The sequence below is a fragment of the Pelobates fuscus genome, chromosome 5 (assembly GCF_036172605.1).
Source record: "Pelobates fuscus isolate aPelFus1 chromosome 5, aPelFus1.pri, whole genome shotgun sequence".
Lineage (NCBI taxonomy): Eukaryota > Metazoa > Chordata > Amphibia > Anura > Pelobatidae > Pelobates > Pelobates fuscus.
In genome coordinates this window covers 31,543,643-31,555,640 of record NC_086321.1, presented here as the reverse complement: position 1 = coordinate 31,555,640, position 11,998 = coordinate 31,543,643, and positions in this window count along the sequence as shown.

The following is an 11,998-nucleotide window of genomic DNA, read 5'->3' as shown; positions in this document are numbered from 1 at the left end:
GTCGGGGCGTAAGCCCCTAGGTACTAGTTTTTGTTGTGAGTACTGTTTTAAGCTGGTTAGTTCCCAGAAGCTCCTGGTTTGTTCTTGATAGAGTTTTTGGATGGCAAAGAAAGAGATGTTAATATCATTGTTTGTAATGTCTTTGTCTGTAAGGGGGTTGGTAGAGAAGACATTGGTTATCTCATCCTGACCAAAATTGGGATCACCCAATTTTTCCAACAGGTCAGTCATGAGCTGTGAGCACGAACTAGTTTATGGGGAAATAGCCGTTAGGTCACGAGCCTAAGAGGATACTACAGTGTGGGCTCGTATTTCCCAAATGAGGGCCAAAAATAGGTACTAAAACCTTGAGAATGAATGATTAGAAGGGTGGGCCCTATAGAGATGTAAGTTAAATATGAGGGACAGATAAGGGGATAACCCTAAGTAAATTGGTACAAAGAAATTGGAGAACAGTACTGTCCCTATGTAGTATTAAAGAGAAATAGCAGAAATAAGGAATGGGTCTTTATTAATTAAGTATTAAACACACGCACTGAAATTAACGCAATCAGTGGTCATCGCTGCCTCAGTGCTGGATAACTGGGGCAGAAACAGATGACTGAACCTTAACAATACTAAAGTGAGGAATATATACAGACGGGAAGTGAGAAAAATCAAGGGTATATATACATAAGACAAACAATTAAGGGCATGAATCACCGAATCACGGTGAAGTGGATAAGTCCCTAAACCAGTAAACCAGGTGTACTGAGCCAATGAGTCTTAGCCTGGAGGTAATGGAGTAGCTGATAGTCCGTAATACGTATGGTAATGCTCCAAGCCTCTAGGTCTAGATAGAGTATGGCTAGTGCACAAAGTTACACTAAGTTACACTCAGTGCACAGATAGATGTGTACAACCTAAATGTGCAAAAAAGTAGCTGGTGTATATACAAAGTATCTAAGGTTGCTGGTTTAGTCAATAGCACAAAAAGGCGTCAGGACGAGTTAATGGTATTAACAGTGTCTGGATACGTCCATAAGCAAAGGTGCTATGTGCACAGTATACTGTATAAGGACCCGGAGTACCACAGTAACTACAAGTCAATTAACCTGTGTCGGTCATATATAAAAATGCCTAAGGTCCGGTGTATGACCCGAGAACTCCAGTCACTAGACAACAATTAGCCAGTGTCAGGCATACATTTCAATATAAATGCCTTGGTCCGGTATACTGTGAACAGAAATCCACTAATAGCCAACAGATGGCATAATAAAATAGGGGATAACGCTGTTACTTATCGTCTGTTACCGTGTCAATAGTAGTTTAAGTAACAGAGAGAGTAAACAGAAGTATGTGCCCCTTGTCACTAGGTAAAAATCGTTGCGCCGTCTGATCAAAGCCAGGTAGAGTCACCCTATTAGAGGTGAAATGTCTCCGTTGCACCGTTAAGGAGGCAGTAGGGTAGTGCCCCTTGTCTGGTACCTAGTCAGATAGTGAGATACCCCTAAACTGTGCCTTCGAGGGCACCTACGTCTAGAGATAAATCTCAAGTAGCTATCTATAGGTGGAGCAACAGATGCCCTAATCTGTGCCTTCGAGGGCACCTGTCTGTAGTACTAACGGTGCTAGGCTAAGTTTAGAACAACATTGCAGTAAGAGTCTTAGACGGCTGTGGTCTATCGGTCCAACTTCGATACAGTAGGAAGATGGAACGTAAGTATAGATGAGGTGGCTAGATATATAGTAGCACACCAAGTGTCATCAGGTCACACCAAGTCAGATCAGTGTCAAGAGCCCCGACGCGCGTTTCACCCAACACACAGGCTCATCAGGGGGAACTGACTCCCCGAACGGAGTGAGCTTAAGAAGCCCGCCCCAGGTCCTGATTGGACAGGCCGCCGGCATGACGTCATTGGTAACTATCAGGAAGTACGGTGGCTCGGCATGGTCAACAATAATACAAGGCAAAAGAGATGCCTAAAGAGTGAAAATCCCGATGGGGGTGCCGAGCTTGATACTATTGAGGTGATATGAGATCCCTGGTGTAGGTACCACAAATAATAGTGTAATAATAACGTAATAATCAGGAAGATGTCCTACCAGGGATGTCAGCCAGCCGTTGGAAATGTGGCATATGTTAAGAGATATTAGAATGCATGTGAGAAAAAGTGGGGTTTAATGCATAATAACACTTGAGATTCTGAAGTTATGTCAGAGCACCAAGGGGTGCTGAGTAGTGGGATATGGTATATAAGAGGGTGTAATGTGCTCATCAGTGAATGAATGCTGTGTAATTAAATTCTTCATTCAATCCTGAAGGGGCCAATGTCTTAAAAAGATAGATCCATTTGGATTCTTTTTGTAACAGGATTTTATTGAAATTTCCTTTCCTTTGGTTTGATGTAAGTTTTTCAATTGCCTGGAATTTTAGGTTTTCTGGTTTACCTTCGTGGAAGTTGTTAATGTGTCTGGACACCGGTGTTGGGGTCACAGTGTTGTTGATGGAGTTGACATGTTGGAGTATTCTTCTGCGAAACTGCTGGAAAGTCTTTCCTATGTACTGGGTGCCGCAGACGCATGTAATGATATAGATGATGCGTGTGGTGCTGCAGTTCACCAGTGCATTGGTGGTGATGGTGATATTGGTTTGTGTGGACTGTACGGTTTTTGAGGGTGTGATGTATTGACACGCCTTGCAGTGGCCACATCTGTAGGTACCCTTGGTCTTGGATAGCCAGTTATCAGATGAAGAGGGTGAGGCCAGGTGACTGTGGACCAGGAGATCTTGTAGGTTAGTGGGTCTGCGGGCTGTCAATGGTGGATGATCAGGTAAGCTGTTCCTCAAGGAAGGGTTATGAAGTAAGATAGGCCAGTTGGTCTGTAGTATGTGTGACATAGTGTCCCAGCCCTGGTCGAACGTGGCAATGCATCTGGGTGTTTTTGTTTCAATTTTGGGTTTGGTCATGGTGAGACTCAGATGTCTGTCGATGGCACTGGCCCTTTGGAATGCTTGTTTAAGAACCCGATTGAGATTAATCTCAAACTAACACATGTAATCGATGAACGAGAACTCGTCTTCCTTGACCTAAAAATCTTACTCACAGAAGACGGTACCATCAAAACCGAACTATTTCGGAAATCCACTGCGACCAATAGCCTTTTACATTGGGAGAGCCACCATCCCTACAGATTAAAAGCGTCTATACCTTTTGGCCAATACCTACGAGCCAGAAGAAATTGCTCTGAAGATGTCACCTTCTATAATGAATGCAAACTCCTAAGATCTAGATTTAAAGAATTAGGATACCCTAATCGGGTTCTTAAACAAGCATTCCAAAGGGCCAGTGCCATCGACAGACATCTGAGTCTCACCATGACCAAACCCAAAATTGAAACAAAAACACCCAGATGCATTGCCACGTTCGACCAGGGCTGGGACACTATGTCACACATACTACAGACCAACTGGCCTATCTTACTTCATAACCCTTCCTTGAGGAACAGCTTACCTGATCATCCACCATTGACAGCCCGCAGACCCACTAACCTACAAGATCTCCTGGTCCACAGTCACCTGGCCTCACCCTCTTCATCTGATAACTGGCTATCCAAGACCAAGGGTACCTACAGATGTGGCCACTGCAAGGCGTGTCAATACATCACACCCTCAAAAACCGTACAGTCCACACAAACCAATATCACCATCACCACCAATGCACTGGTGAACTGCAGCACCACACGCATCATCTATATCATTACATGCGTCTGCGGCACCCAGTACATAGGAAAGACTTTCCAGCAGTTTCGCAGAAGAATACTCCAACATGTCAACTCCATCAACAACACTGTGACCCCAACACCGGTGTCCAGACACATTAACAACTTCCACGAAGGTAAACCAGAAAACCTAAAATTCCAGGCAATTGAAAAACTTACATCAAACCAAAGGAAAGGAAATTTCAATAAAATCCTGTTACAAAAAGAATCCAAATGGATCTATCTTTTTAAGACATTGGCCCCTTCAGGATTGAATGAAGAATTTAATTACACAGCATTCATTCACTGATGAGCACATTACACCCTCTTATATACCATATCCCACTACTCAGCACCCCTTGGTGCTCTGACATAACTTCAGAATCTCAAGTGTTATTATGCATTAAACCCCACTTTTTCTCACATGCATTCTAATATCTCTTAACATATGCCACATTTCCAACGGCTGGCTGACATCCCTGGTAGGACATCTTCCTGATTATTACGTTATTATTACACTATTATTTGTGGTACCTACACCAGGGATCTCATATCACCTCAATAGTATCAAGCTCGGCACCCCCATCGGGATTTTCACTCTTTAGGCATCTCTTTTGCCTTGTATTATTGTTGACCATGCCGAGCCACCGTACTTCCTGATAGTTACCAATGACGTCATGCCGGCGGCCTGTCCAATCAGGACCTGGGGCGGGCTTCTTAAGCTCACTCCGTTCGGGGAGTCAGTTCCCCCTGATGAGCCTGTGTGTTGGGTGAAACGCGCGTCGGGGCTCTTGACACTGATCTGACTTGGTGTGACCTGATGACACTTGGTGTGCTACTATATATCTAGCCACCTCATCTATACTTACGTTCCATCTTCCTACTGTATCGAAGTTGGACCGATAGACCACAGCCGTCTAAGACTCTTACTGCAATGTTGTTCTAAACTTAGCCTAGCACCGTTAGTACTACAGACAGGTGCCCTCGAAGGCACAGATTAGGGCATCTGTTGCTCCACCTATAGATAGCTACTTGAGATTTATCTCTAGACGTAGGTGCCCTCGAAGGCACAGTTTAGGGGTATCTCACTATCTGACTAGGTACCAGACAAGGGGCACTACCCTACTGCCTCCTTAACGGTGCAACGGAGACATTTCACCTCTAATAGGGTGACTCTACCTGGCTTTGATCAGACGGCGCAACGATTTTTACCTAGTGACAAGGGGCACATACTTCTGTTTACTCTCTCTGTTACTTAAACTACTATTGACACGGTAACAGACGATAAGTAACAGCGTTATCCCCTATTTTATTATGCCATCTGTTGGCTATTAGTGGATTTATGTTCACAGTATACCGGACCAAGGCATTTATATTGAAATGTATGCCTGACACTGGCTAATTGTTGTCTAGTGACTGGAGTTCTCGGGTCATACACCGGACCTTAGGCATTTTTATATATGACCGACACAGGTTAATTGACTTGTAGTTACTGTGGTACTCCGGGTCCTTATACAGTATACTGTGCACATAGCACCTTTGCTTATGGACGTATCCAGACACTGTTAATACCATTAACTCGTCCTGACGCCTTTTTGTGCTATTGACTAAACCAGCAACCTTAGATACTTTGTATATACACCAGCTACTTTTTTGCACATTTAGGTTGTACACATCTATCTGTGCACTGAGTGTAACTTAGTGTAACTTTGTGCACTAGCCATACTCTATCTAGACCTAGAGGCTTGGAGCATTACCATACGTATTACGGACTATCAGCTACTCCATTACCTCCAGGCTAAGACTCATTGGCTCAGTACACCTGGTTTACTGGTTTAGGGACTTATCCACTTCACCGTGATTCGGTGATTCATGCCCTTAATTGTTTGTCTTATGTATATATACCCTTGATTTTTCTCACTTCCCGTCTGTATATATTCCTCACTTTAGTATTGTTAAGGTTCAGTCATCTGTTTCTGCCCCAGTTATCCAGCACTGAGGCAGCGATGACCACTGATTGCGTTAATTTCAGTGCGTGTGTTTAATACTTAATTAATAAAGACCCATTCCTTATTTCTGCTATTTCTCTTTAATACTACATAGGGACAGTACTGTTCTCCAATTTCTTTGTACCAATTTACTTAGGGTTATCCCCTTATCTGTCCCTCATATTTAACTTACATCTCTATAGGGCCCACCCTTCTAATCATTCATTCTCAAGGTTTTAGTACCTATTTTTGGCCCTCATTTGGGAAATACGAGCCCACACTGTAGTATCCTCTTAGGCTCGTGACCTAACGGCTATTTCCCCATAAACTAGTTCGTGCTCACAGCTCATGACTGACCTGTTGGAAAAATTGGGTGATCCCAATTTTGGTCAGGATGAGATAACCAATGTCTTCTCTACCAACCCCCTTACAGACAAAGACATTACAAACAATGATATTAACATCTCTTTCTTTGCCATCCAAAAACTCTATCAAGAACAAACCAGGAGCTTCTGGGAACTAACCAGCTTAAAACAGTACTCACAACAAAAACTAGTACCTAGGGGCTTACGCCCCGACATCCTCCTGCCAGACAAAGTCCGGACCGATGAACAGATTGGGGAATGGAACACAATCCTCCTGGATTGTTCTTTCCGGTTGATGGACTACTTAATTAAATTAGAAACTACCAACTTTGACGAAACTAACCTGAAACTACAAAATGAAATCACAATAATAAAAAACTTTAAGTCAGATAACCTGTATGTCCCCATGGAAAACAAATTACAGCAAAATATCACTAACTATAGACAACATCTAAAGATAAAAAAACACAATAAATTCCAAAGGGATTTTAAAGATTTCAGCAGTGGTGAGATCTTTAGGGAAAAAAGAAATTACAACAGGAGACCCAGCAATTACAGAGGGTCTTCCTCGGGTGAGACTGACTGGTCTGACCAAGACCAACCCCGCCAACCGAGACGCAATAATAAAAGCTCAGACAGAAAAAGAGACCCAAGCGTACAAACCCATCAAAATAAAAGCATCCTTAGAAGCACTGACAAATCTGTGTCTTTTCTTGACATTCCTCTCGAAACCAGTAATCCCATTACACCTTCCACTACATCCTCAGCGACTTTTTTAGAGCAGGACCCTCCCCGCCAACAACGGGGGAGACTCCGGGACAGGGAACGTTGGGCATACAAAAGACAAAATCGAACACAAAGGACATGACCAATAGAATCATCAACTGGTCAGACTTTACATTGCAAACACATCACATTTCTCTCCTGAGCAAAGGCCTTTCCTTTGTACCCACCCCCACCTGTAGCAAATTCAACTGGTCCAAAGACATACACTTATTTGGCAGGAAACTTGCACTAAACATCATGCACGCTAAAAAAGACCAACAGGCTGCTAACGACTTAGGCCTCTCCCTTAAAGATTATGAACTATCTAAAATATTAACTAGTCTCCAGGATGAACAGGATCCCAATAGACCTCTCACTGACTTTAAACCACCTAGTTACTTTACCCCCAATTTCAAAGACACTCCACATGTAGACCTATTTGTTGAAATGTCCCTCAACCAATTTGAAAGGACCTCTCATTACCCCCCCATTCCAAACAATTTAAGCTCATTGGAACGCAGAGCACTAAAAGAACTCCAAACATTGGACAATACTGTCATCAAACCTGCGGACAAGGGGGGTAATATTGTGCTATTGAACAGACAAGACTACATAAACATGTGCATGAGTCATTTAAATGACAATCTATCCTACAAAATTCTGCCTTCGGACCCAACCACCGTGTTTCTCAATGAACTCAACATCCTGCTAACTGAAGCTAAGACACTTCAGATTATAACCCCAGAGGAATTCAAATTTCTATTACCTCATAACCATCCTACAATCGCAACCTTTTACTGTTTACCCAAAATACATAAGGGAATACGACCACCCCCAGGAAGACCCATAGTATCAGGGAACAACTGCTTAACAGAACGCCTGAGCCAATACATGGATAAAATCCTACATCCAATCGTATTAACGCTACCCTCCTACCTTCGGGACACCAAGACCACACTACAACTCTTACAAGATAAAATAGTCCCCCCCTATACTATGTTAGCCAGCTTAGATGTGGTTGCCCTGTACACCAACATACCCCATCACTTTGGCCTCAGAGCATGCCAATTCTTCTTGGAGAACACCACATATAATGACTCCCAAAAGAAATTCTTTATCACAGCCCTTCAATTCATACTGACCCATAACTACTTCATTTTCAATGGGCAATATTATCTGCAAATATCCGGGACCGCTATGGGGACAACTTGCGCGCCAACATACGCCAACCTGTTCCTGGGATGGTGGGAGCAGCATGTCGTCAATTCAGCCAAATATGACCAGTTTCACAGGTTCATTCTGAGCTGGCACAGATATATTGACGACGTGCTGCTCCTCTGGACAGGCCCCATCGATATCTTTGAAGAATTTGTAAAAACCCTCAATGTGAATGAGATTAATCTCAAACTAACACATGTAATCGATGAACGAGAACTCGTCTTCCTTGACCTAAAAATCTTACTCACAGAAGACGGTACCATCAAAACCGAACTATTTCGGAAATCCACTGCGACCAATAGCCTTTTACATTGGGAGAGCCACCATCCCTACAGATTAAAAGCGTCTATACCTTTTGGCCAATACCTACGAGCCAGAAGAAATTGCTCTGAAGATGTCACCTTCTATAATGAATGCAAACTCCTAAGATCTAGATTTAAAGAATTAGGATACCCCAATCGGGTTCTTAAACAAGCATTCCAAAGGGCCAGTGCCATCGACAGACATCTGAGTCTCACCATGACCAAACCCAAAATTGAAACAAAAACACCCAGATGCATTGCCACGTTCGACCAGGGCTGGGACACTATGTCACACATACTACAGACCAACTGGCCTATCTTACTTCATAACCCTTCCTTGAGGAACAGCTTACCTGATCATCCACCATTGACAGCCCGCAGACCCACTAACCTACAAGATCTCCTGGTCCACAGTCACCTGGCCTCACCCTCTTCATCTGATAACTGGCTATCCAAGACCAAGGGTACCTACAGATGTGGCCACTGCAAGGCGTGTCAATACATCACACCCTCAAAAACCGTACAGTCCACACAAACCAATATCACCATCACCACCAATGCACTGGTGAACTGCAGCACCACACGCATCATCTATATCATTACATGCGTCTGCGGCACCCAGTACATAGGAAAGACTTTCCAGCAGTTTCGCAGAAGAATACTCCAACATGTCAACTCCATCAACAACACTGTGACCCCAACACCGGTGTCCAGACACATTAACAACTTCCACGAAGGTAAACCAGAAAACCTAAAATTCCAGGCAATTGAAAAACTTACATCAAACCAAAGGAAAGGAAATTTCAATAAAATCCTGTTACAAAAAGAATCCAAATGGATCTATCTTTTTAAGACATTGGCCCCTTCAGGATTGAATGAAGAATTTAATTACACAGCATTCATTCACTGATGAGCACATTACACCCTCTTATATACCATATCCCACTACTCAGCACCCCTTGGTGCTCTGACATAACTTCAGAATCTCAAGTGTTATTATGCATTAAACCCCACTTTTTCTCACATGCATTCTAATATCTCTTAACATATGCCACATTTCCAACGGCTGGCTGACATCCCTGGTAGGACATCTTCCTGATTATTACGTTATTATTACACTATTATTTGTGGTACCTACACCAGGGATCTCATATCACCTCAATAGTATCAAGCTCGGCACCCCCATCGGGATTTTCACTCTTTAGGCATCTCTTTTGCCTTGTATTATTGTTGACCATGCCGAGCCACCGTACTTCCTGATAGTTACCAATGACGTCATGCCGGCGGCCTGTCCAATCAGGACCTGGGGCGGGCTTCTTAAGCTCACTCCGTTCGGGGAGTCAGTTCCCCCTGATGAGCCTGTGTGTTGGGTGAAACGCGCGTCGGGGCTCTTGACACTGATCTGACTTGGTGTGACCTGATGACACTTGGTGTGCTACTATATATCTAGCCACCTCATCTATACTTACGTTCCATCTTCCTACTGTATCGAAGTTGGACCGATAGACCACAGCCGTCTAAGACTCTTACTGCAATGTTGTTCTAAACTTAGCCTAGCACCGTTAGTACTACAGACAGGTGCCCTCGAAGGCACAGATTAGGGCATCTGTTGCTCCACCTATAGATAGCTACTTGAGATTTATCTCTAGACGTAGGTGCCCTCGAAGGCACAGTTTAGGGGTATCTCACTATCTGACTAGGTACCAGACAAGGGGCACTACCCTACTGCCTCCTTAACGGTGCAACGGAGACATTTCACCTCTAATAGGGTGACTCTACCTGGCTTTGATCAGACGGCGCAACGATTTTTACCTAGTGACAAGGGGCACATACTTCTGTTTACTCTCTCTGTTACTTAAACTACTATTGACACGGTAACAGACGATAAGTAACAGCGTTATCCCCTATTTTATTATGCCATCTGTTGGCTATTAGTGGATTTCTGTTCACAGTATACCGGACCAAGGCATTTATATTGAAATGTATGCCTGACACTGGCTAATTGTTGTCTAGTGACTGGAGTTCTCGGGTCATACACCGGACCTTAGGCATTTTTATATATGACCGACACAGGTTAATTGACTTGTAGTTACTGTGGTACTCCGGGTCCTTATACAGTATACTGTGCACATAGCACCTTTGCTTATGGACGTATCCAGACACTGTTAATACCATTAACTCGTCCTGACGCCTTTTTGTGCTATTGACTAAACCAGCAACCTTAGATACTTTGTATATACACCAGCTACTTTTTTGCACATTTAGGTTGTACACATCTATCTGTGCACTGAGTGTAACTTAGTGTAACTTTGTGCACTAGCCATACTCTATCTAGACCTAGAGGCTTGGAGCATTACCATACGTATTACGGACTATCAGCTACTCCATTACCTCCAGGCTAAGACTCATTGGCTCAGTACACCTGGTTTACTGGTTTAGGGACTTATCCACTTCACCGTGATTCGGTGATTCATGCCCTTAATTGTTTGTCTTATGTATATATACCCTTGATTTTTCTCACTTCCCGTCTGTATATATTCCTCACTTTAGTATTGTTAAGGTTCAGTCATCTGTTTCTGCCCCAGTTATCCAGCACTGAGGCAGCGATGACCACTGATTGCGTTAATTTCAGTGCGTGTGTTTAATACTTAATTAATAAAGACCCATTCCTTATTTCTGCTATTTCTCTTTAATACTACATAGGGACAGTACTGTTCTCCAATTTCTTTGTACCAATTTACTTAGGGTTATCCCCTTATCTGTCCCTCATATTTAACTTACATCTCTATAGGGCCCACCCTTCTAATCATCTGTGATTCTTACGAATTTTACATGAGGCGAATGAAATAAGCAATGGATGAGCCATTTTGCTTGTTTTGTGAGTCGAAGTTCAATCTGTGATGCCAGAAAAAGGGGAAGAGAATGGCGAAGAAGCTGATTTTGTTGGTAATAGGGGCAAACCAGTAGATCACTTTGCCATGATGGACAAGAGATCTTCCCAGTAAAGTGTGCTGTATCTCTTGAAAATCTATATATTTTACCATTGCTATGCCTGTGTGGTAGTGGGGGATAGTTTGTATCATTGATCATGGCGTGGCTCGTACATTGGTTAGGTTGCTGCTATGCCTAGCCCTGCCATTGCCACTTACACCACCTTTATTTTATTTTATTTTTTTATTATTTTACAGTTTTTTTTATTTGTATCCGTATTAAACTTGGGATTCCTATCTGGAAATTAATAAAAACGTAAAAAATTTGGCTGCAAGTATTTAGTAAGGATTCAAATATATGTGACTTTTTCAAACAGCTGATAACGATAAAAAGAAAACGGGGCTTAGGAAATGTGACTCTTATGAAGTGTAAAAAATGATAGGAACCACTGTACTATACAAACCCAGAACTTTTTCCTAGAAATACCTCTCTCTTACTAAATATAGTGTAAACTGTTCTCTTGCAGTAGTTATTCAATCAAGTGTCTAACGGAAGATGTTACAAAATTGTGTTCTCTATGATCCTGTAAAAAGGCACAGTTTGTACTTTAGGAGTCATTTCATCAGAAACCTTTTTCTAGATGTCTCTGAATATTACATCTAAATGTTCATGGCTTAAAGTTAATATA